A 19943-nucleotide genomic window follows, 5' to 3' on the forward strand; every position below is an offset into this window, starting at 1 on the left:
AATGTGTTTGCACCTTAGGTGATGAAAATAAAAATATTTTTGAAACTTCTATGAAACATTATTAGAAAAAATCAAATACCAAACCCTCATTGAATTAAAATATTTTTATTCCTGCATTTTCTAGTATGAAAAAGCAATAAACAGATGTCAAGAGGAAGTGTTGCAGTGAAGCTCAGGTATCTGATCAATCTCAAAAGCTGTCTTACTACAAATGAAAAATAAGGGGAAAACAGCCTAGCAGTTTGTGGAAATTGACAGTGACAGATTAGCTACTGGGCCAATGGGGCCCGTGCCCCTGGAAAAATGGGTACTGCCCCAACCTGCTCTGCCCACCCAACAGTCCTGCCAGGGAGCAGGGGAAGCCCCCGTGCCCCTACCCCACTCCCTGACCAGGAGTGCCGGGCAGGCAGAGGAAGCCCCCATGCCCTGACCACTTTTCCCCAGCGGGAGCACCCGTGGGAGGGTGGAGGGGCCTGCAGGTCAGGTGGAAGGGGTGAGGAGGGGCCCCCACTTGCTCTGGCACAGGGCCCCACAAACCCCTAATCTGCCTCTGGAAACCAAGTACCACAGTTTGTGGCCTCCACATAGGTAGCCGTGACTTCAGTGGAAGTTGCAGTCACACACCTCAGGGCAAGATTTGGCCCTTAATGTTTGTAGATTCAATAATGTTGACAAATAACTTTCTTTAAACATATTTAACATTTTATTTATGTATATATCATACCTATATACATGTGCACACACACTATAGTTTATAAATCTTTAAAAAGGTTTTAGATCTTAAGAAGCAAATCACTTTTACTATAAACAATTTAGTTAATCATATAGTCCTGTATACAAGGACATTATTTCCTGAAAATAATCCCACATTCTATTTATCTGTGAGGCTAACTCACTTACTCCTGTGCTTTATACCATTCTGTGACATTCAGACCTTGTGTGGATTTCCTTTACTGCAATATGAGTTTTCTAGCTACTTGTTCTTAGAAAACATTGTTTCTCTATACTATGGATATGTGTAGATCTCATAATACACAGATTCTTAGGGCCTGTCCACACTTAAAACGCTGCTGTAGTGCTTCAGTGTAGACACTGCCTACACCAAAAGGATGGGTTCTGCCATTGGTATAGGTAATCCACTTACCAAGAGGTGCTATCTAGTACTATCTACATGGAGACTTAACAGCACTGCTCAGCGGTGTGGATTATTAACACCCCTGACTGAAGTAGTTAAACCAACCTGATTTTCTAGCATAGACCAGACCTCAGACCACTATTTCAAGTCACGTACAGTAGATTTGCATTGCCTTTCCTTCAGTTCCAACACTAGCCATTTCTCATTCTTCCTGTAAAATGCAGCATGAGCAACAACCATACTTCTGAGAGTCATACTATAGTCATGCCTGTGGAGAGACATAGTCCTGTAAACAGGGTTTGTATTGAGATAATTTTCATCGGTGGCACAACATGCAGTTACAGGGCCTGGTTCTGCAGGCATGCATATGAGTATCTTTACTCACATGTGCAGTCCCATTGGCTTCATTGTGACTACTCACATGCGTGTTTGCAGGATTTGGGCCCATAAGTGCTATGGCTCATCCATCTGAAAGGCTACTTCTTTTAATTTTGGAAGATGCTGCTGCTGTTTGTCCAGTGCCAGCTGTACTGTTAATCACATAATATTATAGCCTTAAAGAGCCAATCCTCCTCTGCCAACCCATGGCATAGTTTCTTCCTTTTGGGCTTTTCTTTCAGGGAGGTGTAGAAGAGGCAAAGATGGGAAGGGACAAGATTTTGATAATGTACCATAATTTATTGACATTTTCTGACCCTGGGTAACTTTTGCCTTGTTCTTTTGTACAATTGCACATTCAAATCCCAATCCTGCAAATACTCACTCATGTGACATGAGCTATCTTGACTGATGTGAGAAGTCATTATTCATTATTTCCATTAAGGGAGGGCCTACAATGTGCTAGGCACTGTTAGTCCATGTATAGTTAGACTCAGTCCTTTAACCCAAAAATGTTACAATCTATTGGCCGATCCCTGCAAGCATTTGGTGCTTAATCCTAAAAGGTGCAAGTTAGGACAAGTGGGAGTTTAGGGCCCTAAGTAACTCGTAAGTACTTAGCACTTCACAGGAGCAAACTCCTAAGCTCTTGAATGGGATTAGTCCCATGAGTACAGTTAACTATATGCTTGAGCATTTGCAGATTTGGTCTCTAAGAATCATAGGAGTGGGAGGGACCCCGAGAGGTCATCTAGTCCAGTCCCCTGCACTCATGGCAGGACTAAGTATTATAGGCAGGCAACATATGAATGGTGAGAGGAAAAGGAATAAACCATACAAAGGCTTTTTTAAAAAAAAAACCCATATTTTTTAATATGAAGTACTTGCCAGTTGCCCCTCTGAGCCATTAATAGTTGGCTCATAGCTTGCAAGTGTCATGGTAAATGTGGACCTTGAGGAGCAATTTGAAGAGTGGTGGTTGTAGGGATCAGTTCAGGGAGGGCATTCCATATATAAGGGGTGGAGTGGAAGAAGTGGCAAATGAAAGTGGTTGAGGTTGATATCATTGGAGGAGTGCTAGATAATGTGAAAAGAGACAAGAGCAGATAATAGTTAGAAGTCCTATTACAAAAGGAGGAAGCAAGTTAGGCCAGGAGGAAGATAAATAGGCCTAAGACATTTTAGGAAATTTTAAATCTTTTCCTTGCCAATTTAGCAAATGACAGTGAATTATGTTTGGCTGTGAATGGGTAGTTATGATTTTAAAATACCTAGGTTCTTTCCTGACATTCACCTAGTTCAGTTTTTACTCTGAAATGCAAGCAGAATCTCATTATGTGATTATATACCCATGAAAAGACAATTCTTCCAGAGACTATATTATTATGGCAGCAAAAATTGCTGTCTTTTATTATTTCAATGATCAGGATAACTTATATGGATTCTTAGAACGCTCAACTAAGCTGGTCAATGGTGTTTTTAATGATACAGAATTTACAAAATTATAACATGGCTGTGCTAAATCAAACACAATATTGATGGATGAAGTTGCAACATATACAATAGTACTGTGCACCTGAGTCATCTAAAATGTTTGATTTTTTTACAGGTCCAGATCTTAAGCATATGTTAAATAGTGATAGGTGGTTAGGATAAAAGAAGAACTGATCTGAACCTTCATCAGAAACAGAACTAATCTGAATCAACCCAGTTAAAAACAAAACAAACTACAAACATTTTAGAACCTAATTGAATTTTATTATTTCCATTCTCATGTGCTTCTTCCCTTCTTGATTCTGACCTGGAGCCAGATCATTCTTTCTCCTAGTATTTGTAGACCAAGTGAAACCAGGAAGCATATGAAATTTCAAAAGAAAATAGGCTTTGACTAGATTTGTACCCCTGTTCTTTATATGCAAGAAGTTCTGGTAGTTCAGCTTTGTCTGGACTAGAATAGGAGAGTGTTTTATCTTGACCAAATTTATCTTCAGAATCCAGTAAATCTTTCATGCCTTCAATCAATTATAATGACTTTAAATGGATATGAATAACAACAAAAACTGAATCAAGTTAATATGGGGGAGGAGGGTCATTATTTATAAGCTACTTCATTCAAGGAATTGTGCAGGAAGCACTGCTGCAGCAGCAGGGGAACAACACAGAGGCAGGGCTGGCTTCAGGCACCAGCGCAGGAAGCAGGTGCTTGGGACGGCTAATGGAAAAAGGCAGCACGTCCGGGTCTTGGGCGGCAATTCAGCGGTGAGTCCCTCAGTCCCTCTCGGAGGGAAGGACCGGCCACAGAATTACCACCAAAGAATGAAGCAGCGTGGTAGAACCGCTGCTGAAGTGTGGCCGATCATGGCTTTATATATATATATATATATATTTTCTTTTTCTTCACTGCTTGGGGCAGCAAAAAAGCTGGAGCTGGCCCTGCACAGAGGGCACCCCAATGCAGACACCTACTTGCCTTTAATAGATAAATGGACTGGAACAGGTACCTCTGGGACTAGGCCTGAGGAGCCCAACCCTCTTTTGGATGCCCCCAGGGGTCAAACTATGAACTGCTACTGTTTTATCTTGAAGAGTAACTGCTTAAGCCACTGTACCCTGGGTTGTTTGCAAACTTTCTCTTTCTTGCCAATCCTAGTAAAATATCCCTTCACTGTAGCTATGTGCTTATTGGGACCTACCAAAACTCGGGCCTATCTAGCTGCTAAAATGCCTTCAGCGCTTGCCTCTGAGTCATGGTACATCTGGCATTGTACAGAGTATCTTAAGTGGTTTCTAGCATCACAGCACTGAGCAGTCAGTAATGGCAAGTGGATAAGTAGGAGATTACCATTATCCATTTACAGAAGCTCCATTGTTGTTAATTTAACGATAGTCCAAACAGCACTTGCTTCACTGAATCCAAAAGTTGTTTGGCTCATCATTTAAACCAAACTGGTGTCTTGGAGGCTTGTCAACCCAATGGATCATCTAGGAAAGCCAAGGTTCTCTCCTTAATGCATGCTTTGGCTATTTGGCTGACTGGCTCTGTTATTCAGAGGGGCAAGTAAATGAGTTAAGAGCCCCAAGCTCCTTCTGTGGGTGAATTTGGCAGAATAAGGAGCAGCAGCAATATGCAGCAACCACAGCCAAGATTTGAAAACTGGCAACTTGAATTTTAGAGCCTTTGTGTGGAGCATTAAAACTGCACGCCTCTCTTGGGCTGTTCCAGGGAGATGAGTAGAGGGCTGGGCTTTGAAGTATTTAAAACAAACAAAGTTGAGAGAAAAATGGAGCTTTGGGATCAGTGTGACTCCTGCATCACAGTTTGGAGGTGGTGGAGAGACCCACCCCACTTGCATCATGGCTACAAGAACCTACTTGTAGAGTCCATCCTCTAGCACATCCCTGGGAGTTGTGGTCATTCAGAGCTCTGCAGGATCAGGCCCATGATAATTTGATTAGATTGAAATTCATTTGAAGCCATAGAGCCCATTTAGCTTTATTTCAGGCTGTTTGCAAGCAATACATTGATGTTTTATATCTATTAGGAAAGGTCTCATTTAAATTTATTTGTGATGTGGAAAAACAAACAAGCCATACACAAAATTGAGTTGACTGAAGTGAAGATCTTGGAAGTAAATTTGATATGTATTTAGTGCAAATATTGAAAAGTTGACAAGGAGAAATTAAATATTTCACAGACACAAACTCTCAACTAAGATGGATATCTTAATGGCATTTAAAACAATGAAACATTTTTGTAGAGTGAAATTGCGTGAATTGAATACAACTTTAAGATCAATAAACGTTCATTTTTGTTCCACCTGCATAACTGCATCATTTACTTTCTTTTACCTTCTCAATTCTTAAAGGTCCATTCTGCAAGCTTATTTTAATAGTTTTTAGCTAATAAATGGATATGTAATTTATATGCACAATCTTGTCAGCCTGATGTCTTGTCAGAATAGCAATAAGGTAATAGGATTGCTGTTGCAGTTAAATATGAGTGATTTTTTTTTAATTTGGTAGTCATCTCAGTGGGTATTGCATAAAAACACTTAAACAGAGCTAGATAATCATTAGAAGAGTCTAAACTAGCTTTCAGAGTCAGACTACTAATAGCAAAGAAGGAAAAAGAGGTAGTGTACATAATCTCCAGAATGCCTCTTTTAATATGACTGTAATTAACATATCAAGTGCTTTGCAGAGGAGAAGTTTCAAGATTAGATGTTAGGGTTTGTCTGAAACTAGTAACACTTTACAGTAACCCAAGGCCTAGCCTCATACATTTTGTTTATAGAAGCAGTTGGTACACTTTGTAAAGACCCACTTATCCATCCCAGAGAGACCAACTGGAACCTAGTTTAACTGGGTCTTTCTTGTACCTATCGCCACAGTATCTGTGAGCACCCACTATGTGCCAGCCTACGCTTCTGGCTTCCATTGCTCCCTCACTGCACGCTGGACTCCAGCTTTAGCTCTGCCGCCATCCTGCTCTGTGGCTCAATGGAACAATGTAGTGAGCATATATGCTGTACTCCAATGAATTCTACCTTGTTAGGAAAGCTGGAGAACAAGGAGCAGCTGCAGGAAGGTCCCAGCAGGCCAGGAAGAAAAATGCTGGGCATCTATTACAGCAAAATGTCGAATGGGAAATAGGAATGCTGAATTGCATAGTTCTGTAGCCACAGAATCTCCAAGTGCATGTGGTGCTGATTGAGATGAATGGGAGCAGTTCACACCACTCAGAGCCATTGTTTCAGCTCTTTGTAGGCTTAGGCAGTGGGCATCACTGCATCAATTTACACTAGATTACTGGTTTCAGAGTAGCAGCCCTGTTAGTCTGTATCCGCAAAAAAAACAGGAGTACTTGTGGCACCTTAAAGACTAACAAATTTATTTAAGCATGAGCTTTCGTGAGCTACAGCTCACTTCTTCGGATGTATCCGAAGAACATGCTTAAATAAATTTGTTAGTCTTTAAGGTGCCACAAGTACTCCTGTTTTTTTCCACTAGATTACTGTTTTCTTCATAACCATAAGGCCTAGAGGCTTATTTATTTTAACAAGTGAAAGCTGAGATTCCAAGGGAGAATTCTGAAGCAAGGGGTAATTTCCATGGCAAATTCTGCATCTGTGTAATAGGTGGAACCTTGCTGTTAACAGCCAACCCAGAACAGGTGCTCAAACTGGTTCAACGTGCATGGAAATTAATTACACTACTGCACAGGCCTGCTCAAACTCTGCGTTCCCTAACGCTGCTAATGTGAGTATAAAATGAATAGGGGGGGCGGAGTTTGGTGACCAGCACCCTTCTTTTATTAGCAGTAGAGTTCCTCAGCTCCGAATATTCCAGTTACTGTATTGGTGGTAAGAAACAGAGCATGTAACTGGCATACGGTGTAATCGCTATATCTGTCTGCCCCTCTCTCCCTCAATTCAATATCCATTCAGTATCCCTTTAATCAATGAGTCTTGTACTGAACTTGCCCTGCTTTACAGAATGAATGTGCAGCCATTTATTAAGAAAGTTAGCAAACTGGTAGGCAGCCCCTCATCTGGGTTTATTGACTGATGTATAACACTATGTTCCGTTGATCAAGAGTATTTCCCACTGGTTTAAAAACAGCCCATGGCTTTTTATAATCCTCTTACCCAGGTGAACAGATGGAAGTATCTGGACCTTCATTCTCTACAGGACATAGGGAAAGGTTAGGAGTTATTACTATGAATAGAGGTTCTTCATAATCAACAAGAGATTATTTTACTACAGTAAATGTCTCAAACGTCATTCATTTCCCTAGAAAATAGGACTATAAAATGCAACTACAATATTCATCAGGAACTCACATCACAGCTCTATTACCAATGCCAGGGACTGTAGGGGCAATGTGAACAGAAACACTGTTTCTGTATCATGGTGTGTCTCAATCCTAGTTTGAAAGAGATTTCCTATAAACACAATGGATCGTAGTAGAAACAGCAAATGCTACCACTTATATGCTTAAGTAGTATTTTCAGGAGTTCAACGTACAACCAATATTTATTTTGCCTTCATAACATACCACTAAGTAAGAAAAGAGTTTATTTAAGGAAATCAATTGTACACACAAGGATAAGGATATGGCTATGCCTTAATTGTAGAGACAAGTGTGTGGTTAATTTCCCCATGCAACAAATATACTGTAACCTCCAAAAGGAGGTTTTCACCTGAATTGAAATGACTGATCATGTGCAGTTTTTCTTTAGCCATCTTTCATTCCATTCTTGGGTTTTGATTTGATATTAGTCAGTTACATTTGGCACGAGGGGTATGGCTACACTTACGGTTTGCAGCACTGGTCATCCGGCTGTGTAGGAGCAGCGCTGGTGTGTGGCCACACTCACAGCTACCAGCGCTGGTGTGTGGCCACATTTGCAGCATTAGCAGTGCTGTTGGGAGTGATGCATTATGGGCAGCTATCCCAGCATTCAAGTGGCCGCAACGTGCTTTTCAAAAGAGGGGGATGGAGTGGGGTCTAGTGTGACAGGGAGCGGGGGGAGAGAGAGAGTGGATTTTTGGAGCCAACACTGTGTGTTTAGCTTCCTGCCTTGAAAAATCAGAACATTTTTCCGACCCCTTAGTCTTAACTCTTAATTGCAAACAGCCTGCAGCCAACAGGACTCCCTGCTGTTTCATTCGCTCCATGCCTCTCATTTGATTGTTTACAGCCAGGTACAGATGATCACAGCAAACAGGAGCTCTGTTTGTTTTTTAGATAAGCAGCAACTGCAACAGAGCTCCGGGGAGCTCGTTCACAACAAAACAAAGAGAGGCTGCATAACAAAACAAAGAGAGTAATTTATAAAAGCATTCTGGGATACATCCTTATACCCTGGAGGCCAATCACAGCGCTGGTGTGTGGCCACACTTGATGACCAGTGCTGCAGCACCAGCGCTGGAATCCTTATTCCCCATGCTGAGTGAGGTGTACGGCCAGCGCTGCAGCCAGGGAGTTGCAGCACTGGAAGTGCCCTGCAGGTGTGGCCACTTACTAATTGCAGCGCTGGTGGAGGCTTTCCAGTGCTGCAAATCGCCAGTGTAGCCATACCCGAGGTATTTAACCTTTCTGAAATTGACTGAAAATAAACTTGGGAGAAGACGTTTACTGTTTCTACTACCATCCATTGTGTTTATAGGCAATCTCTTTCAAACTCAATGAATTTCCTGGGCTTACAAACTCTGTGCAAGATTAATTTAAGGCAGGAGAGGTTTAAAAATGAAATCTGGAAAAGATCAGGTCAGCAAGAAATATATATAAAACGATTAGATCAGTTGCTAACACTATGGTAGAAAACAGAGGGCTCTATGCTAACTATAGATTTGAGTATCAGAGGGGTAGCCGTGTTAGTCTGGTTCTGTAGAAGCAGCAAAGAATCCTGTGGCACCTTATAGACTAACAGATGTTTTGCAGCATGAGCTTTCGTGGGTGAATACCCACTTCTTCGGATGCAAGCAGTGGAAATTTCCAGGGGCAGGTGTGTATATATAAGCAAGCAAGAAGCAGGCTAGAGATAACGAGGTTAGATCAATCAGGGAGGATGGGGCCCTGTTCCAGCAGCTGAGGTGTGAAAACCAAGGGAGGAGAAACTGGTTCTGTAATTGGCAAGCCATTCACAGTCTTTGTTTAGTCCTAAACTGATGGTGTTAAATTTGCAAATGAATTGGAGCTCAGCAGTTTCTCTCTGGAGTCTGGTCCTAAAGTTTTTTTGCTGGAGGATGGCCACCTTAAAATCTGCTATTGTGTGGCCAGGGAGGTTGAAGTGTTCTCCTACAGGTTTTTGTATATTGCCATTCCTAATGTCTGATTTGTGTCCATTTTATAGATTTGAGGGGTCAGATGCTTTATTATAGCAAGGAGAGAGACAATCCTATGAAAATTGGAGCAAGATGTCAGTACACATACAGTTGCCCTCTAATAGAATGGTTGGCTATATAATGGAAATGTTTGGTCACAAGTCTGACATCAGGAATCATAACACTCAAAAACCAGTAGGAGAACACTTTAACCTTTCTAGTCATTCAATGACAGACCTGCGGGTGGCAATTTTGCAACAGAAAAGCTTCAAAAACAGACTCCAACTAGAAACTGTTGAGCTGGAATTGATATGCAAACTAGATACAATCACCTTAGGTTTAAATAGGGACTGGGAATGGCTGAGCCATTACAAACATTGAATCTATCTCCTGTTGTAAGTATTCTCACACTTCTTATCAAACTATCTGTACTGGGCTGTCTTGATTATCATTATCATTTCAAAAGTTGTTTTTTTTCCCCTTACTTAATTGGCCTCTTAAAGTTGGTAGGGCAACTCCCACCTTTTCATGCTCTCTGTATGTGTATATATATCTCCTCTCTATATGTTCCAGTCCATGCATCCGAAGAAGTGGGCTGTAGCCCACGAAAACTTATGCTCAAATAAATTTGTTAGTCTCTAAGGTGCCACAAGTACTCCTGTTCTTTTTGCAGATACAGACTAACACGGCTGCTACTCTGAAACCTTTCTTTTTGATAGGACTGCTGGAAATATTGGTCCTTTGCCCAGGAGTGTTGCTTATAGCCCCTTTATTCCTTTGTCCAACTATCAGGGGCAGCTCCAGGCACCAGCACAGCAAGCGCATGCCTGGGGCGGCAAGCCGGGGGAGTGGCCCGCCAGTCATCATGAGGGCGGCAGTCAGGGAGCTTTCGGCGTTTCTGCAGGAGGTCTGCTGGTCCCGCGGCTTCGGCGGTAATTCGGCAGCGGGGATGCCGAAGGCGCGGGACTGGTAGATCACTCGCAGAACCGCCGCCGAGTCCGCGGGACCTGCAGACCTCCCTGAACGCCGCCGAAGGCTCCCTGACTGCTGTGCTTGGGGCAGCAAAAAACATAGAGCCGCCCCTGCCAACTATAATCAGTTGTCGCCCCTTTATACTGAAGTAATTGTACCAGAATGGGGTAAATTTTCCAAACAAGCTAGTATGTGTTTTGCTATTAATGTATTTTAAAAACCATCTAGCAATGAAAGGTTAGCATGGATGGTCCATCATGTCCCATTTGGGAAAGCCAGGTTTTATTTGCAAATGATGGTATGAAACCATGGGAATAATGTTAAGAGGGAGTGTCTGGTTTTGATATGACTGTATATAAACTGCACAACTCGGTCAAAGTCTACATCACCATCTGTACCAGTAGCAGCATCTTCTGGGTGAAAGGTCTCTGTGTTGTTGCTATCCTTTTAGAGGTCAGTTGCTTGGCTACTGTCAACATTCCCAGCTGCAGTGAAAGTGAGTTTTGAATAAATGCTGGAAGGAGGACAATTTACCTACCATAAGAACTGGCATAATCAAGACAGGCCATGATTTTTATTTTAAAAACCCATATGCAAGTGCTTTATCCAGTATTGCTAAACTGTATTGTTGTCTGGCTTTCAGTTCATGAGAAGTAAATAGAATTAATCTTTTTAGGTGTTGGTGACTTCAGAGCTAGTAAGTATTTTGGGGCAAGGACTGTGTCTTGATATGTGTTTGTATAGTGCCAAGTGCAACATGACCATGCATCCGGCTGGGCATATGGACATTCCCTAAATATAACAGTAAAAGACAATAATTAAAGCATTTCTATCTAGGGCATTACTAATGAATTCATCACCAGAGGATTTTTTCCCCCTTGGTTCTTAGGTATTGCAGTTCCCTATAAAAAAACATGGACAGAAATGTGGATGCCAGTATGTAGAAGCCCCAAGTTGTATAGAGGAGGAGCTGTGGGAAGTACCTAAAAAAGCAGAAACAGCAAAATGAGGACTTTTCATATTCTCTCTCTCTCTCACTTTATTCTCTGGAGCATCAGACTTGCATCAATATGATTTGACATTTTAGAAGTTGGCACCAATAAGAAAAGAGGTTTCTGTGTTATCTCAGATCGAGCACTAGGCTTAATAATAGGATTTTCTAGCATTTTAAATTGTAATGCAATCATTAAACTAAGTACAACGAAATCCAGCCACATAGCTCACAGCAGAAGTAGCACCAGTTCTTGTCTGTCACCTTTCTGTGTAAGCTCAAAAGCTTGTCTCTTTAACCAACAGATGTTAGTCCTATAAAAGATATTAGTCCCCACCACCACCAGCTTTCAGTATATTTAGCATCTTCTCTACTGGTCCAGTTCTACGTCCAAAGATTTCAAAAACTCCTATTACTTTATATGGGAACAGTAATGCATGTAAGACCTACATCAAAGGTAAGTGTTTGCTTTTGCTTTGTTTTGTGGTTAAAGACATTAAGCTCCAATAATGTACTTGTCTCTGTAATAGAGACAGAAAAAAAGAAAGATTGTACACTACTTAGGATGGGGACTACAGACAACAGTGCATGGGGAGCATAGGGAAAAGTTCTCCTCTAGAGAGAGGTTTTCTTTTTAATAATGGGTGGGGGCCTGACAGTGTTTATATTAATATGGGGGCTTCATGGGAGAAGAGAGTTTAGAGGCAGGATTTGACATTTAATTTGCAGACTTCCTCCTGCCACTTGCAGAGGGATCGGATCATTCTGCCATTGATGGCTGTGGTCATATGACCCCCTTCCTTTTGCTTTGCGGCATTTGTGCTACATTGTAGATCTGTACTCTGGATTTTGCATAGTGACTAATAGGTACTCTCTAATGTGGAGGAGTTTACTTACTGCCAAATGTGTAATTAGCACAGTACTTGAGGCACATCATTATATCAACAGAGGAAACTTGCTTGGTTACACTGATGTCAGATATCACTATATTAAAAAAATAGTCTCCAAGGGAAAATAAGCTTCTTTAGTTTCTGATTTTTAGTAAGTCCTTCAAAGTAAAATTGATATATTTGGGCTCATCATTCCTCTTTCTTAGTTGTGTGGGATTAACAGATGCACTGCCATATATTCCAGTACTTGTCTTCTTTTTTCTGTTTAAAATTAAAATATCTTTTAAAAAAGTAGTCAGATCTGTTATTAATCTGAAAACAGAAAATAATGCATGATTCTTTCAGATACTATTATTTCAAGTCAAAACGCTGAGCACAGTGCAAAAAGGTAAATTACCATGGCCCCACTTCAGGAGAGCACCCTCATCCAGGAAATCACTTGGGGATGTGCTTCTCTTTAAGCATGTCATTCAGTCCTGTGGAGTTTAATGTGACTGTAGCCCATGCTTTAAATTAAGTATGTGCCCAACTGATTTCTGGAGTAGAGATGGCTTTAAATATGAGCTTACTGCTGTACTGAGTCAGGGCCATATAGCAGAAGCAACCATGTCTGAATAAAAGCCTGATCCAATTCATATTAAACTCAATGGGAGCCATTACATGGTCTTAAATGAGACTTGGATCAGGTTTTAAGAGAAGTCAGAGAATATTGCTATTTTCAGAGCAGAGGAGTTGGGTCATCAGCTACCTTCTCTCTCCCTAATTCTGCCACTGTCATCAGAGTAGTAGGTAGTTGCCCTGCCCTGGTCTACTGAGGTCAGGAGGCTGCCTGCTACTTCAATTTACAGATTAAATTAATCCCAGTAGTGCTGAAGGCATAAAAAGGAGCCTCTGTTTGGAGTAACAATGACAATCCTTTTTTAACTTAATAGGACACATCCAACAACTTTTAAAAAGGTATTTGTTAATGTTCCTAAAGTGGTAACTATGGTTTTTCATTTATTTCTTCTTAGATTATAGTAACCCCCTTGCATAATTAGTGTTGCCATAGCTTGATCGTGATTAGTTTTTGGGAATATTAATCACACTTGATTTCTCACCAGTCCATTAGCTGATAAAGTAGGCATTAACTATCGATAATGATCAATTTCTCAGGGATTGTTGCAGTAATACTCTATCTTTGTAGTATTATGGCTCCATAGCTGTCTTAGAGAATGAACTAATAGTTATATAACTATCAGGCTTATTTAAATATGTCTTCATTTAGCAAACTACCCTTCAGTTCTAATGTTGGTAGGCATCATGATTTTATTTATCAGCACATTATATAGTATGTTTTAATTTCCTTTAACAGCCTTTCTTTCAAAAGGTGGAAGTAGTTCTTAAATAGCTGCTTTGTTTCTCATATACCTTAATGTGTCTTCTGCTGAAAAAGCAAGTTCAGGAATCGCGGGAAACAGTCAGTCCTGGAGCGCTGTGTTGTAGTTATTTAGTTCTGGAAGCCGATGATCAGATGTAATTAAAGATAAATACAGACAGATAAGGCATCCACACTTTGAATGAGGCCCCATTGGCAACATACCAGAAACCCAAGAGAGGACATAATTTGCATGAAACGGAGTAGATTGGAGCCACACACATCTCTAATAGGGTGGTCTGGTCTGCTAAGACAACACATTCCAGCATGGTCAGGCATCCTCTAATCAATATCACTTTGGAGTTCTGCAGGCTTGTCAGCTACAAGAACTGCACCCCCTGTCAACTAAAGCTGAGGGCTGGTATGGGCCAGGCTCTGTAGGCTTCATTTGTCTCAGGGGCTGTACCTTGACCAACATTGCAGCTAGACTCCTCTTGTGCATTCTAATGAGTGGGAGACCCTGGGCAAAAAATATTGAACTTAGCCAACAAATAAGTGCCATGCAAAAAATATTAACAAAATATTCAGGGTCTGGGCCAGACTTCAGTGTAGTACAATGTATCAGCAACTCAAGCTCAGTCCTTCATTCTCAGGCTGACAGGGGCTGCTATTTGACAAAATGTGTTCAGCTGCTGTGGGAAGAAAACGTCTTTTCTTATTTTATATCAGCTCCCTTTGGCTGACCCATTTGCAGTGCTTTTGCTGTTCAGAATGAGCCACATCCAACTTCCCTTAGCTAGACTGCTCAGCCAACACATCTGCTCAACCCCACTTGCACTTTGGTGTCAGTGGGTAGTCTAGGACCAGAATCCTGAGGTGCACAAAGGCAGGGCTGTCTCCAACCCCTCGGGAAGCACTAGGTCAGGGGTTCTCAAACTGGGAGTCAGAACCCCTCAGGGTGTCAAGAGGTTATTACATGTGGGGTCGCAAGCTGTCAGCCTCCACCCCAAACCCTGCTTTGCCTCACACATTTATAATAGTGTTAAATATTTTAAAAAGTTTTTTTTATTTAGCGGGGGAGTGGGGTGTCACACTCAGAGGCTTGCTATGTGAAAGGGGGCACCGGTACAAAAGTTTGAGAACCACTGCACTAGATGTTCCTGTCCTGAAGGTCTACCAGCTAACCCACCAAGAATGATTTCAGCTTTATTTAGTGGCTGGAGAAGAAGAACCTCACCAGAGTTCATTCAGCTCTGTTGTTGTCCTCTGCACTGTCATCTCCCTACAGCATGAAATTTTCAGTGATAAGACACACCACTAGTATATAGAAACCTTGTATGGAAATATAGTCACAGAATAAGATCCGTTGTGTACAGGGGCGGCTCTACCTTTTTGGCCGCCCCGAGCAGTCATGCGCGGGAGGCGCCCCGGAGCCGCGGGAGCAGCGGACTTCCCGCGGGCATGACTGCAGAGGGACCGCTGGTCCCGCGTGGCTCGGCTGGACCTCCCGCGGCTGCGGATGGTTCGCGGGTCCGGCGGCTCCGCTTGAGCTGCCGCAGTCATGCCTGCGGGAGGTCCAGCCGAGCCGCGGGACGAGCGCCCCCTCCGCAGTCATGCTTGCGGCAGGTCCACTCCTCCCGGGGCTCCGGTGGACCTCCCGCAGGCATGACTGCGGCAGGTCCGCTGGCCCAGCCTGCCGCCCCCGCCCCACTCCTTGGCTCGCAGCGGCAGGAGCCCCCAGCCTTTTGCCGCCCCCTAGATTTTGCCGCCCTAGGCAACAGCTTGTTTTGCTGGTGCCTAGAGCCGCCCCTGGTTGTGTACCACTACCCAACCAATTCTGAATTTGTGCTCTTATGGTGACTCCCAAAGTATTCTGGAGGAATTCTGGGTAGAAATCTTATGCAAATGTAGCCTTCTCTGTAAAGTAGCCATACTTCCCCTGTTAACTAATAGAAGAGGGAAAAGAACTTCTTCCCCTGTGGAGCTGCTGACGATCTGGAGTTCTGGGTACATTCATTATGCAGATGAAGCAATTTTATGGCTGTTCTTTCCTCTGTTCACCAACAGATGGGAGCAGAGAACTCTTTACTTTCTAGAGCTTCAGACCACAGGGCTTACGTTACTTTACTTTAAATCAATACTTGTAAATAAGCCCTTTGGCTGTAACCTTGATTTGTTTTATTTTATATATATATATTGTATATATTTTTTCTCCTACAAATAAGAGCTCTGTTGTAGATTGGGAACCTGTAAAAGCCTTTCTCTTTTAAAGGTTTCTATAGCATCCGCCTCTGTAGTATCTAAGGCTTTGTCTACACTACCTCACTTTTAGCGACATGGCTGTGGCGACACAGCTGTGCCGCTAAAAAGTGTGCAGTTTAGCTGCTGTTTGGCAGGAGAAAGCTCTCCTGCCGACAAAAAAACTCCCACCCCTCATGAGCGGCAGCAGCTTTGTCGGCAGGAGAGTGCTCCTGCTGACAAAATGCTGTTCATTCCGGCGCTTTTTGTTGGTAAAACTTTTGTCGTTCAGGGGTGTGTCTTTTTTAACACCCCTGAATGACAAAGTTTTGCCGAGGAAGTTCCAGTGTAGACAATGCCTTAGTGCTCCTGTTACTGTTTCTTTTCCCTTTTTGTTTTGATTTTTATCTATGTTTATCTGTCTTTGCTTGCCTATCTTTTTGAAATGGAGACATTGACCTGGTAATTGTGCAGCTTTGTAAACAAGGTGAGAATGTTCTGACTGTAATATCATTAACATTCCACCATTCAAAGAAGGAATTAAGAAAACAAGGGCTTGTCTACACTGGCAAGTTTTGTCACCAAAAACTGCCTTTTGGTGACAAAACAGCAAGCACGTACACACTACAATGGGATTTTTGTCGCAAAAAACACCAAGTTTTGGTGACAAAAAACTTCCACCCCTCTGAGAGACTTTTGTCTTTTCCCCCTCCCTTTGTCGACAAGGAGCTAGTGTAGACACTGCTTATTGTTTTGTTGACAGAACTGGCTTCTGCCAGTATCCCACAATGCCTGCCCTGATTGCTCTGTTCAGTGTTTTGATCTCTGCTGCCCTGCAAAATGCGCCCCTCCCCTTTCGGAGCTCTGGGAAGTATCCGTGTGCTGCTCCGTTTGGGGAACAAAGAACAAATCATTGGAATGCTCCTGTTCTGATCGGCACTAGGAACACAGCAGCAGGCAGACTGCTGCTGCAGAGGGTGGGGGACAGACTGCTGTGCTGCTTTGCCATTCCTAAGCACTGAGAGCTCACAGAGCTACTCATGATGCTGCTTTCTGCAGCTGAGGGGGCTGTGGGAGAATTTGAAGAGAATCCCAAGATGCACAGCGATCAGCTCTTCCTTCCCACAACACTGCACTGTGGGATACATACCCATGGTGCATTGCTCGCCCTGCTGCTGATGGTGTCCCCAGTGTGGACATGATCTGTCGACAGAGGGAGCAAGTGTGAACACCCTTTCGCGATTTTTGTTTTGTCGACTTTTGGGCATCGACATAAGTTTTGTCAACAACACTTGGTAGTGTAGACAACCCTAAGTTGCTTTTTGTAACATGTAATTTTTTCTGCATTCACTAAAGGAAGTGGAAATGTGAACATCTCATCTGATGACTGAGAAGTTAAGACTAAATCCTGCACCCTTTAAAATCAGCAGCAAAACAGTAGCTAGCTACCATTACCTTATGGGGCAGCTGGCTTCTGATAATCTGGGTAGCTGAGTATGCAGTCAGCTTTTGCACCATGAGTACAAGCCAAACTTTCAATACTTTAACACCATCTGCCTTTCCTTCCTTCCTTCCTTATTTATGATTGCTCAAATTCCCTGCTGTATACCCAAACCCAAATTTGAAAATCCACTTGATACTGCAGAGTATGTATATTTTGCATATGCAAGTCTGCATATACAATACAGAGAAAGAAAGATCTGTAAGATTTAAACAATTGTCATTATTAGTGTGAAAAAAATGAGGGTGCTTTCTTTACCTCATTAAGATACACTGCTATATAGAGTGAAGAAAATCAGTGTGTGAAACTGAAAAGCTAGAAGTATAACAAAGGAATGATCCCAGAGCCTCTAGCAGCAGCTGTGATATGACATGCAGAGTGATGTACCAGTTGTCTGATCAATAGGTTTTACTTTTAGGAGTATTATTTCTTGGCAGCCAACCTAATGTAATTACGTATGTTTTTCTGCAACAAGCTAACACTTTGTGTGACTGAGGCAACAGATGCAGTACACTAAAGAGCTTATTTGCATAAATATCAAAGTATAGTTGTCAGAATTCCAAAAATCTATACTTTGTGTAGGGTTACACTTTAATTGTAGACATTATACTAGCTCTAAGCATCTTAACACACATTTATTAAAAATGACATGGCATTCAGTCATTTTGGATAGTCAGAGGAAATCTATTGTTCAGTATTTGGAAATGTAGCAATTTAGCCTAAAAATACCAATTACTGCTGGTATGAACTACAAAATAAGGAAAGGTGAGGGCATATCTATTTTAAGAAAGTCTCTCCTGTGTTGTTGTTGCGCTACGGGAAATTTTCAGAAAGAAATCCCAAACCAGGCAAATCTTACCTTATTTCATGTTTTGCTAAATTCCTGAAACTCAGGCCGGCTTCTTTGTTGTTCCTCAACCAGGGGCTACATTTGGAGTAAACCTGGGAAAAGGTTCTTAGGACTATGAGCTGTTAATGTTTCAGGTGGAAACACATACAACTAGGGATTTCTCCTATATCTCCATGTGTACAGTGCTCAGCATAATGGGTCCTCAGTCCTGACGGGGCCTTTGGATGGTACGAAAATAGAAATCATCATTATTACTAATTACTGTTATTATTGTTTTTGCTTATTCAGTGGCTTTATTATGGATTTGACTGACTCAAGTGGTTTCAGCTGAAGGTAGCTTGAGTTTGGCGGTTTGTTCATGTCTTAACATCAAAAGCAACACCAAAGGGGGAGACAGTATGTAACCTTATGCTCTAAGGGAGGGAATGTTATTGTATCAAGTGGATTATCAGTTTCTAATTGTTCTCTCTCTTGACCTCTTTTAGCTTGAGTACTGAAAAGGAAATATCAACTTTATTACTACTGCCAGTTAATAGATTTTCCTTACATCAAAGGTGGAGATTTCATTGCATGCATGTGTGAGCACACACTCACTTTTTGGGAAGGGAATTTGGATAGGGTAAAGGGGATCCTGCAGCAACATCTGCACAAAAAAGAATTGTAGCAATGAAAATAAATCATATAAATAAGGAACTTTTGTTTGTAAATTAAACACAATAGGTATTTTCTTGAGGGACTTATTGTTCAGCATGTCAAATATACTTGTGAAACATCTATAGAAAAATATGAAAAAATATATATCTCTTGTGTTTGAATGTCTGTTCCATGCAAACAAATTAGAGAGATTTATGGCGTCGTATGATCACTTGTTCAAGTATGGTTATAAAGGGCAACAATAATGATGACAGATCTTCCTGTTCACTTCAAAGAGTAATGTTGCCTCCCCTTGAGCATTATGCCATCTAACCACATAACCAGACCCTAGGTGTCTAATAGCTTGAGCATTTTCTGAGTTTCTTAGAGTCAGGAAGCTCATTTAGGTCACCTAATAGATAGTGGATTTTTATATTAGAGCAATATTTCCAACTGAGAATGTCCATAGATGACCTGGTTTTCCTTAGGGACAGCTTTATCATCTGGGAGGGAATGGACTTTACGATTGTATTAAATGCTTGGGTCATAATGGAATTGTTACAAAAGCAAAAATGGGATAGGTCTTTTAAAGCTGCTGGATAACATAAGGACTGACTCCTCTGGTGAGGATCCAAACATTGATGAAGAATAGGACCAGAAAATGCCACCTGCTGAAACTTTTCTTAGTCCCCTCAGTGGAGTTTAAAAGATTGGGTTGTAACCTTTCTTTAACATCCACCTTCTATATCTGTGAATGGATAAACAATAATTGCTAGTTATTATTTGGCAGTTGAAAGACTAGAAAATACTATGTTATTTCTGAATTTACTAACATCTGACCTATCAGTGGCATGTGCTTCCCTTACTTACACAGAAAATCCTTACTCACATGAATAATAGTTCCACAGACTTCAATGTGACTACCTGCACGAATAAGGCTTGTTCATGGGAATATGAGTGGCAGATTCAGGCCCATATTTTTATAATTATCTCACTGTTTATATGATTTTATTGCTGTGAGGTTACATCGGCTTCTTTGTACCTTGATATGTGGACATAACAGTTCCCCCTACACATCACCAATGTTTAGTCTTAAAACATATAATCTTTTAAGTACGTATGGAAGGCTCAATCCCTTTTTGTGTGCCCTGGGGCAGTAAAATGGGTG

The 19943-nt window shown here is 41.7% G+C and overlaps 1 long non-coding RNA gene across 4 annotated transcripts in view; it reads left to right on the forward strand.

Moving 5' to 3' along the window:
* Positions 1–19943, forward strand: part of LOC120374642 — a 68069-nt gene that overhangs the window by 10496 nt on the left and 37630 nt on the right. For 3 of the 4 annotated variants that reach the window (XR_005586187.1, XR_005586190.1, XR_005586186.1), the window contains exon 3: positions 125–176. This is a non-coding gene — a long non-coding RNA (uncharacterized LOC120374642). Of the gene's footprint in view, positions 1–124; positions 177–3122; positions 3246–19943 lie in introns of those variants that run through there. The other variant, XR_005586189.1, reaches the window with a different exon arrangement.

The sequence above is a fragment of the Mauremys reevesii genome, linkage group 11 (genome assembly GCF_016161935.1).
Source record: "Mauremys reevesii isolate NIE-2019 linkage group 11, ASM1616193v1, whole genome shotgun sequence".
NCBI classification, from domain to species: Eukaryota; Metazoa; Chordata; order Testudines; family Geoemydidae; genus Mauremys; species Mauremys reevesii.